The sequence below is a fragment of the Orbicella faveolata genome, unplaced genomic scaffold, assembly GCF_042242905.1.
Source record: "Orbicella faveolata isolate gen_17 unplaced genomic scaffold, um_ofav_v1 contig_26, whole genome shotgun sequence".
NCBI classification, from domain to species: Eukaryota; Metazoa; Cnidaria; class Anthozoa; order Scleractinia; family Merulinidae; genus Orbicella; species Orbicella faveolata.
In genome coordinates this window covers 19,105,046-19,116,025 of record NW_028301554.1, presented here as the reverse complement: position 1 = coordinate 19,116,025, position 10,980 = coordinate 19,105,046, and the positions used below count along the sequence as shown (strand labels likewise).

The 10,980-nt window shown below is 38.1% G+C and overlaps 1 long non-coding RNA gene across 1 annotated transcript; it reads left to right on the top strand.

The window, feature by feature from the left end:
• The first annotated feature begins 832 nt into the window (after positions 1–832).
• Positions 833–10,579, top strand: LOC110042121 (uncharacterized). Its single transcript, XR_016209166.1, has 5 exons — positions 833–1,873; positions 3,971–4,017; positions 5,789–5,844; positions 5,934–6,023; positions 10,082–10,579. It is a non-coding gene; the product is annotated as an uncharacterized LOC110042121 (long non-coding RNA).
• Positions 10,580–10,980: the final 401 nt, after the last annotated feature.

Here is a 10,980-nt window from a genome sequence, read left to right as displayed (position 1 = left end):
GTAGTAAATTTCTCTGTGTAAAATAAATATGGACCAATTCTCAGTGTAGAACAAAAAGCAGTCGTCGGAAACGTAAATTTAGCAAGCAATCGTGACTACAATCATGGTGCTATTATAAGGATCTATATGGGTATAAACAAACAAGGTGCTGTTTCTCTTAAACGAACATGGGGAAGTTCCTATAATATAAACAATCAATAGGCAAAGTTTCACAAAAATCTCAGTGAAGGTTCTATTTCAGTGGAATGACCTTAAGTATAGTTTTTGCTAAGGTATAGGTGCGCTGAGATCACTCCTTAGATGGAATGCTGTAGTCCCAGTTGAGCCCCAGGCATTTTGTCAGGTCTCATAACAGCTTGCCGGTTCTCATTTATACCAAGTGATTAGTTCCTAAGAACAATGTAATGATGAGTCGGTGGGCAAGTGAAATGCTTGGTTTATATAATATCAACTTGAAGATGATATTTCAAATATTGGAAAGCTGACCTCTCGAGATTTAGCCCTTTGATGGAGTAATCAAAGGGGTCTTTGACCCAACTGCTGAATAAGTATATATTACGACTGAAAACTTCTCAACCGCAAGAGCCATTCAGTTACAAAACGTGCAATATTGTTGTCAAACAGCCAAACAGTTTTAAAGGTCGGCATACACGAGGATACTAGTCCCTGTGACCAGTCCCTACAACAAGTCGCGGGTACAAGTCCCATCGTGTGAAATAGCCGCTTTTGCTCAGTTCAAAATCTAGTCGCAGGGACCAAACTTTGGTCCTTGCGACTTGTCCCGAAAGTTCAAACCAGTTTGAATTTTTGGGACAAGTCCCTGCGACTTGTTTCTCAAACCTCTTCCTGTGAACTGTTCGCGGGACAAGTCCCTGCGACTAGTCTCTTCGTGTTAACCCCTCAAGGGACTAGTGTGTGTCGACCTTAACAGAAAATGGTGCTAGAAAGAAAAGGGATGTTAGACCTACAGTAGGCTTGAATTCCAGCAGTTTTGTGAGCCCGCGTTCCCGGAGTTGCCCCAACAGCCGTTCGTTGGGAGAAGGATAAACGACCGAACTCCCGAAACGACTGGAAATCGAACCCAGACCCACAGCCGTTCTAACAAGATTGCGTACAACGTTTCGAACGACCGATAGCAAAAGAGAAACGCAAAAAACTTCTCAGATGTCCACCAGCGGCAACAGCACATCGTCGCAACGTCACTGGTAGCTAGCAAGACTTTCGCAAGAACAGCAAGAAGAGCCATTTCTGTGCCATATACACATCCTTTGGATACAAACAGGGATTTGGCCCTACATTGGGCAGTATATCTGGAGCAATACGACGACTATGAAACAGAACCGAAACTCGATGAGTTGCAACAAATTCGACTTACTACACTGAAATCATTCAAATTACCAGAGATTGCGGTCAAATTAGCTAACAAGTATAAGGGAGCACGAGTGACTGTCAAAAATCCCTATCAGTCAAAATCTTGTTTGTAACCGGCCATGGTTACACTCGATGAAAAGCAGAACACGCGGCCTGACGAGAAATACAGCGTGATCCCGCGTGAATCCCGCGTAGATTCCGCGATGTGTTCCTTTCCTTGATGAAAAGAAACTGGGAACGAAAGAGAATCCAACATGGCGTTGGAAGGGGATGTTTAATATACACGAACATATTTTGACGGGAAACTGCCAAATGTTTAAGACAAAAACGCCATGTGCATGATGTCACTGGAATTTTGAAATGTTTTTAACTTCGTATTTTTAGATTACGTGAAAGGAAAATAGCTCCAACGGCTGCAAAACACTAAAAGGTTTTAAACACCGTCCGCTCACCGACAACATCGATCTGACAATTCCCAGCTATTGCCGGACTCCTACCAGAGGTAAGGATAATCATTAAAACTACTGTTTACGAAACATTTTTGTTTTGTTTTGTTTTGTTTTTTTTCGTTTTGCTATTTATTTCCCAGGTAAGTATTTACTTGGTCTTTGTTAACTCGCGGGAAATTCAAATTCTTACATCTGGCACGTGCGCGGTGTTTTGAACAGAAAAATCGAAGAGTATTCTTTGTTTGAGTTTTAAGAGTACCAAAATGAAAATTCCAACTCCTTGAAAGATCTTTTGAGACAATTCTCTGTGATCATGTCCTTTTGTGCAAAATAACAAGTTATGTCAAAAAGGCTAATAATACCTAATGTTGTGTTTTGTTGTGCCCAAAGTAATCGAACCAAATCGAACTCATTCGAACTTAATCGAACACAATCACGCGATTGGGTTCGATTGAGTTTGGTAATCGAACACAATCGAGCTCTCACAAAAAAATTTGACCAATCGAACACAATCAAATGTTTGAGTGAGTGTGATTGGGCTCAATCAAGTTGGATTAGTACGATTGGGTTCAATTAGGTTCAATTTGAGGATGGATATTGATTGAAAAACAATGGTCGTAAAATTCACGGTCTATCACATTTGGCTGGAAATGGGGTTATGTTGTATGGGAATAATAATTGCACAGGGTTTGACACTAACGGTAGCCAACTAGCCGCAGACTAGTAGAAATTTAGTTTTGGCTGGTATGTTTTTGACTTCCACTAGCCACTAGCGACTTTGGCTAGTAAACAAAATGAAATTGGCTGAACTAGTTTCTGTCTTCCTCAAGGAAGTCAAACACTAACACTTTACTCGGAAACAAGGTCAGAATTTCATTGTGGATGTATCATGTTTACTTTTCGCTGTGTGGCACTTGAAAGGGTACAAAAACTGAACATGTTATTATATTAGAAGAAATGCTGACAAACGAGACAACATTTTCTGAAAGCACACATCAATCTTCTTTTTTTGTTACAAAATTAGTAGAACAAAACATGACCATCCTGATAAAATCATGTGCAAAATCATGCCAAACTGTAAAGGGATAACATTTCATTTAGCACAACAACACATAGGTGATTTGTCATTGTTTCCATACTGACAAAACTTATACCACTGCAGAAATAATTACATGAGAAATATTTATTTCCTTCGACATTTATTAGCAGTCGAGTTTCGCTAACGCTGCTTTTGAAACAGTTAGAATTCTACAGCTCCTGTCTGTGAAGAGACTGAAGAAATCTCAACAGTTCTTACGATGACGTCTTGGGGTCTTGATATTTTTCCAAGGAAGTCTCAAAGAAAAACAGAGTCCTGAATGTCTTTTCGGGAAAATTGCAGGATTTTTCTTTGTGATCTGTTGGCGTGAGAGATTTGATGTGAATAAACCATGAGGCAATTAAACAAAATTAAAACTGGTGTAATTCGGTGATAACTTGGTTTGCCCTAGTATTTAACGTTACCAGTCAAGCATGACACAAGATGTGCTGACTATATGTTAACTGGTTAAGAGGTTTCAGATGCAAAATTGCATTGTTTTGTTTTTCTTAAAATTCCATAAATGGAAAGAAGAGGTTTTTTTACCAGCAGTAAAAAAGAAAAAACCAAAAAACGAGAGTTCTGAAAAGAAACGACCTGCTCAGGAAGAAGGTGTAAGTCTAAAACGTCCAAATATAGCATATCTTGTTGTTTTATTATTGGAACTGGTTTAAGTACAATGTAATTATCAACAATATGTATTAAACAGAGTCGCTTGCATTGTGCTTTCAAGTCTTGCTAGTAATTCTGCTGTTATTGGACCTAGCCAACATCAACGCTTGGCTAGTAAAATTTTTTTTTGGAAAGTAACATCTAAGTTGTCACTAGCTACTAGGCTAGTAAGTTGAAAAGTCAGTGTTGAGCCCTGATTGCAAGCGACCATAACACAGGAAGTCACAGAACAGGGAACATCAATCAAAGCAGACAGACTGGGAAAGCCTTTAGCAGATGGTTCAGAGCAGTTGCTCAACAGTGTCCTTAAAACAGAATGCCATTTTTAAGTTATTTATTTTGAATCTAGAGGGTATTGCTTGCTAAAGATATTGATCATTATTAATATTGTTTTTACTAGGCACCTCTGTGGATATGAAGATGATGACACAGACAACTTGGGACTCTGTAGGTTGATAAAAACAAATCATATCATGAAATAGGACTACAGTGAAGTAATATTAATTTTCTATTGTCCATTGAACTTTACGTTTCGGGATTTTTTTTTGCAATGTTACAGACAGCTTATTCTTTCAATTTATTTTCCATGCCAACAGTCTATACAGTACATCAATAAAAATATTACTAGTTAATTATTCATTTGTAACTCTTTCTGAGACAGACTGTTCAATTATCTGGTTGTATTAGGGTGAATTTAAGATTTTTCTATTGTGTTCGATAAAGTTCGATTGGGTTTGATTAGTTTGGAAAGCAAACGCAATTTAACTCTCTCACACAAATTTTTGGATTCGATTTTGTTTGATTATTGAACTAATCGAAACCAATCGTTCAATTTATTTCGATTGAGTTCAATTGAGTTCAACTACCAAATGGTTCGATTAGTAACGTCAGGTTTGTGGTACCACAACTTTATACATCTAAGCAGTTTATATACTTCACGTGTGGGTTTTGTATCATTCATCTTCCAAGAGGTTTTGTTCTTTGTGCCTCTGGGACATAAACAGTTAATTTTCTTCTTGTTAGATTCAATTTGTATTTTATGTTATGTTATGTTATTTATTTATTTATTTGACATGTTTATTTATTTATTTTTTCATTTATTTATCTATTCTATTTTATTAATCTCGATAATTTTGTGAGGCTTATTGGAAAACCTATGTTGAATTTGCACCATACAAGTCCTATTATTACTCTCATCAGCAACCAGCTCTACTTATAAACACCAAAATCATAATCATCTTCATTCCCATTCATCTAACTTCACTCACCTTAATTCTCCTCCATCTAACTTTGGTCACCTTCATTGGCCTTCATCTAACTTCACTCATCTTCAGTTGCCTTCATCTAACTTCACCCACCTTTATTTACCTTCATCTATTTCATTCACCTTTACTTGCCTTCATCTAACTTCATTCACCTTTATTTGCCGTCATCTAACTTCGTTCACCTCTATTTGCAGTTATTTAATTTCACCCACCTTTATAATTGCCTTTGTCTAACTTCAACCACCTTTGTGCCTTGATCTAACTTTCTCAAACTCATTAATAACTCATCAATCAAGTTTAAACAAAGGAAATCATGACCGTGACGGTGTTTGGATATCTGATCTTAATTGGCACAGATTTTAACGATTTTATTTTACTTTTTTCTCCTTAGTTTTCCTTTCAATTGAGAAGGTATATCAAACACTTGAGACAGTGTTTGACCACATTTCCAAACATCTCGAAGTTCATCAAAAATACTCTGCTGCGCGTTGTATTTTCAACTCTCTTCTTGGTGTTTGGAAATGTGGTCATAAACGGTCTTTTGTCTTTGATATATAACATATCCACTTTCATTCTCCTTCATCTGTCTTCATTCACCTTCATTTGCCTTGATCTAACTTCATCCACCTTCATTCTCCCTCATCTGACCTCATTCTCCTAAATCTAACATTGTTCACCTTTATTTCCCTTTATCTAACTATATCCACTTTCATTCTCCTTCACGTCCTCATTAACCTTCATTTGCTTTCATCAAACTTTGTCCACCTTCATTCACCTTCATGTAACTTTCATTTTGAGAGTCATTCCAAGAGTGTGGTTAACACTGTAAGTAAATAATTGTGTTTTTCATCTTTTCTGCTGTTTAATACTGGACACTTGATTCTGGTACTTAAAGTAAATAGTGGAAATATTTTTGGTGAACGTTTTTTTCTGTGCATTTTACATAACTTCAGAGTTGGAGATGAAGGGTGTTCAATGTGGAGTGTCTCAGTCATTGGAAACCTGAGAAGTAAGTACAAAGAAGTTTAAAACTTTTTAAGGATTAAATGTACTATACACAGCTGCAGTTTCTTCATTAAGTTTATTTCTTGGTTTAAGGTCGTGAAGCTGCTACATTGGGAGTTTTACCCCATGGCAGCTAATGTTTGAGGAAAGGAAAATGAGAGAACAGAAATGAGGAAAAGCCAAGTAAATCACATATACTTTTCCATTCTATTACCGGTAGCTCAGTTAAGTGTTATTTATTTCTGAAAATATAATGCTCATCTTTTGAGAAAGGCGAGTCAAACTTGCAAAACTATCCTGGGTGATTTAAGACTATGAGTAGTCCTACTTTCACTTAGTATGTAATGCGTGTACAGGAGATGATTGCAAGACCTGACCTACAAAAAGGTTGGTCCATCCAACAAACTCTCTTCCTGAGCTTTTTGATCTGTGAAGCAAAGACTGGTCCTACCTTCAAGTTTTTTGTTTGTTTTTTCTATGCAATTTTCAACTGTAAATCTCAGTGCATAAAAATTTGTTTAAGAACCAGGACTGTCTATGTGTACACACATTGAATGGATCTTGAGCTTTGTACAGGAGATGGGTGTAAGACCTGACCTACAAAGGGGTTGGTCCACCCAACAAAATCTCTTCTTGAGCCTCTTGATCTGTGAAGTAAAGACTGGTCCTACCTTCAAGTTTTTTGTTTGTTTTTTTCTATGCAATTTTGAACTGTAGATCTCAGTGCATAAAAATTTGTTTAAGAACCAGGACTGTCTACTGTACATGTACATGCACTGAATGGATCTTGAGCTTTGTACAGGAGATGGGTGTAAGATCTGACCCACAAAGGGGTTGGTCCACCCAACAAAATCTCTTTCTGAGCTTCTTGATCTGTGAAGCAAACACTGGTCTTACCTTCCAATATTCTTTTTTGTATCACACAATATCTCAGTGCATAAAAATATGTTTAAGAACCAGGACTGTCTACATGTACATGCGTTGAATGGATCTTGAGCTTTGTACAGGAGATGGGTGTAAGACCTGACCTACAAAGGGGTTGGTCCACCCACCAAAATGTCTTTCTGAGCCTCTTGATCTCTGAAGCAAAGACTGGTCCTACCGTCAAGTTTTTTTTTTCAAGCAATTTTCAACAGTAAATCTCAGTGCATAAGATTTTATTTAGCAACAAGGACTGTCTGCCTGCGCTGAATGGATCTTGAACTTTGTACAGGAGATGGGTGTAAGACCTGACCTACAAAGGGGTTGGTCTACCCAACAAAATCTCTTCCTGAGCTTCTTGATCTGTGAAGCAAAGACTGGTCCTACCTTCAAGTTTTTTGTTTGTTTTTTTCTATGCAATTTTCAACTGTAGATCTCAATGTATAAAAATTTGTTTAACAACCAGGACTGTCTACATGTACATGCACTGAATGGATCTTGAGCTTTGTACAGGAGATGGATGTAAGACCTGACCTACAAAGGGGTTGGTCCACCCAACAAAATCTCTTCCTGAGCGTCTTCATCTGTGAAGCAAAGACTGGTCCTACCTTCAAGTTTTTGTTTGTTTTTTTCTATGCAATTTTCAACTGTAGATCTCAATGTATAAAAATTTGTTTAACAACCAGGACTGTCTACATGTACATGCACTGAATGGATCTTGAGCTTTGTACAGGAGACGGGTGTAAGACCTGACCTACAAAGGGATTGGTCCACCCAGCAATATCTCCTCCTGAGCTTCTTGATCTGTGAAGCAAAGATTGGTCGTACCCTCTAGCTTTTTTCTTTTTTCAAGCAGTTTTCAACAGTAAATCTCAGTGCATAAAAATTGTTTAAGAACCAGGACTGTCGACATGTACATGCGGTGAATAGATCTTGAGCTTTGAACAGGAGATGGGTGTAAGACGTGACCTACAAAGGGGTTGGTCCACCCAGCAATATCTCTTCCTGAGCTTCTTGATCTGTGAAGAAAAGACTGGTCGTACCTTCAAGTTTTTTGGTTGTTTTTTTCTATGCAATTTTCAACTGTAAATTTCAGTGCATAAAAATTTGTTAAGAACCAGGACTGTCTACCTGTACATGCGTTGAATGGATCTTGAGCTTTGTACGGGAGATGGGTGTAAGACCTGACCTACAAAGGGGTTGGTTCACCTAGCAAAATCTCTTCCTGAGCTTTGTGATCTGTGAAGCAAAGACTGGTCCTACCTTTAATTTTTTATGTTTTAATTTTTCATGGAATTTTAGTGCATAAGCATTTGTTTAGGAACCAGGACTTTCTATATGTACATGCGCTGAATGGATCTTGAGCTTTTTACAGGAGTTGGGTGTACGAATTAACCAAGTAGGGGATTGGTCCACGCAACAAAAAATCTTCCTGAGCTTCTTGATCCGTGAAACAAAGACTGGGCTTACCTCAAATGTTTTATGCAGTTTAACATTAAATATTAGAACTTATAGAATCTTTTTAGGAAGGAGCATCTGCATATGCTTAATGGAGGAATGACTTTGTACAAGGAACTAGGTATCAGAAGTGACGAAGAAAGGGGATGGTCCAGACATAGAATGAGATCTACTTTAATAGTGTAATATCAATTTTTTTATCCACAGAAAAGTCGCTCTTGGAAGGCCAGCATGGCCATGTTTTTTGTGATATGATAAGTAATAATTGAATGTTGTCTTTTCGTTTTTGATGTTTTTTTTTCAGTGAATCTATTGATGAATTTATGAGTTGAGCTTCAGCCTTTAGCGTGCTAGAAAGGTTAAGAACTAAAAGAAACGCCGAACGTTTTTGACTAATGAAGTCTTCTTCTAGGTGAAGACTGTCTGCGCATGTATTTTTGCTGCGGAGCGAGCGTAGCGAGCGAGCAGCAACATAAACAGGATTTAAGAAGAATATATAAAAGGGGATCCAAATTCTCGAATTCATCACTTTTTACCAGAATGCATCGCATTTAACCAGAGTGCACTGCGCCACTTTTTACCAGAGTGCGTTGCGCCACGAACTACAGGAGGACGCCTTTTCGCGTGGATTCCAGTGGTTGTGTTTTGCTCTGATTTACCTGTAAAACGATGTGAAGGAGATTGTGCCTGCTTTCACAACTCTTGCTTTTGTTCTTAATGCACGCAGTATGTGACAGTTTGTAAATCTGGACGATTAATTGTGACATCTTGATTTTAAACTTAGTATGTCATTTCTTAGCAGTCTCGCCTACTTGGCCGAATTCTTAAATGAAGAGAAATCGTCGCTCCTAAAGCTTGCAGAATAATTAAAACAAACGAAAACCGTAGAACACGCTAATTTCATATATGCTGCGATCTATTTCTTTTCATCCAAACATGAATTTAGGCTAAAGCCTTAGCATTTTCACACATCGCGATGGACGCGTCCTCGACACAGTCTGTCAACATTCTTGAGACATTTAATACGTATCAATACAGAATTTATAAGTTAGATTTCTGCTCCTACAACTTCCACATCTTTCGATTTCCGCGATCTGGTAAAGGGGAGATTGATGTGTATCTTTTTATGTTCAAACATGGATCAGATCACTATGGGCTTTTTTGTCACGATCCCTTGTCACACCTCGCCATCCATGTGTCATCATGCATGAAGTTGTAGATGAATCACTGCGTAAAATATGTCACTATCAATAGAATGTGCCGCAGCATTATTATCTTTTAGATACCCTAGTTTATATGTTTAGGTGATTTCTGATGGATACAGTTTCGCCATGGAAGAATGGATGTGTTTGTTAAACTGAGGTGCCATCGTTGGATCCTCAGTCCTTCAATGATTCTACGCTTGTAATAAGATTGGGCCATACACAGTATTTGCCAACTGAAAGGATGGGACGGGTTCTCTCTAGTCTGTTTCAGGCATTTGGTCAGTGGAGAAGATCGAAAAAGTGGGTGAGCGACGAGCAGGGGCCTTTGAGAGAAAAAGCTCGTTACTGATCTCGCTCGTCGCCCGCCCGCTTTTTGATCGCCCCAAAATTTTACTAGAAAACGTTTTACTTGTCAGTGGGACAACTGAAAGACAGAAACCACTCGCAAAATTCCATTAGCCCCGGCTATCGGACACTTTGGAAGCTTACGCCGGCTGTCAAGTGAGATGAAATTAACCCAAGGTTTAAACCAAAATAGCAAAAAATGTAGATACAGCTTCTGGTAAACTTGTAGACAATGTCATAATATGTTTGTGTATTTTAAATCTGCGTTTTAGTAAGCTTGTACTAACTGCCATTTCTTTTGTGCTTTGATAGGATTTACAGCTTCTCGTTTCCGTCAAACAAGCTCGTCCCAGTGGTGTCTGGAGTCTTCAGGCGGGAAAAGCTTTATCTTGCTTGATATTCCTCTTAAAATAGTTTGAAGGAAAATTGAATAGTCTGATGAAAATGACTACAAAGAGAAATTTGCATTCTCTTGATAGGTAATAAATCAAACACGAGAGACAGTGTTTCATCGAGATATCCAAACACCGAGAAGAGAGTTGAAAATACGTCGCGCAGCGGAGTATTTTTGACGAAATTCGAGGTGTTTGGATAGCTGATGAATCACTGTCTCGAAAGTTTGGTATATTCTCTCAATCGAAACAAAAACTAAGGAGTAAACGTAGAAGTAAAATTGGTAATTAAGATCGGGTATCCAACCTCCTTCGCGGTTGTGATTTTCTTTGTTTTAACTTGATGAATTATTAATGAGTTCGAGAAAAACACATCAAAGTCGATTATTTTGAATTAAAGATAATTGATAACTGAAAATGTGGTGTGTCGTGTGTCCCTCCAAAAAACTGCCACTTCATACGATAATATCATTTATTTGCCCGATGCACGGAAAGGAAACATGTTTAGACTTCAGTACACTCTCCTGCATTCAGTTTGTGAAATATATACCCCATCCCGGTCCTTGGTCGTAGGAAGCCGAAAAACGCGTTCTGGATAGCGTTAAAATGATATTGTAACGTTGTACAGTGGAACCCCGATTTTTCGAACCTGCAAGGGAAACCGAAGATTGGTTCGAAAAATCGGAGATAAAATTACTGTGTTCGACTGAGGAGAGGGAAACTACTTTTGGTTCGAGTTATTGGGAGGTTCGAAAACATGAGGATTCGAGAAATCGGGATTGCACTGTATGTATTTTCACGTTTCTTTGCCCGTTTTTC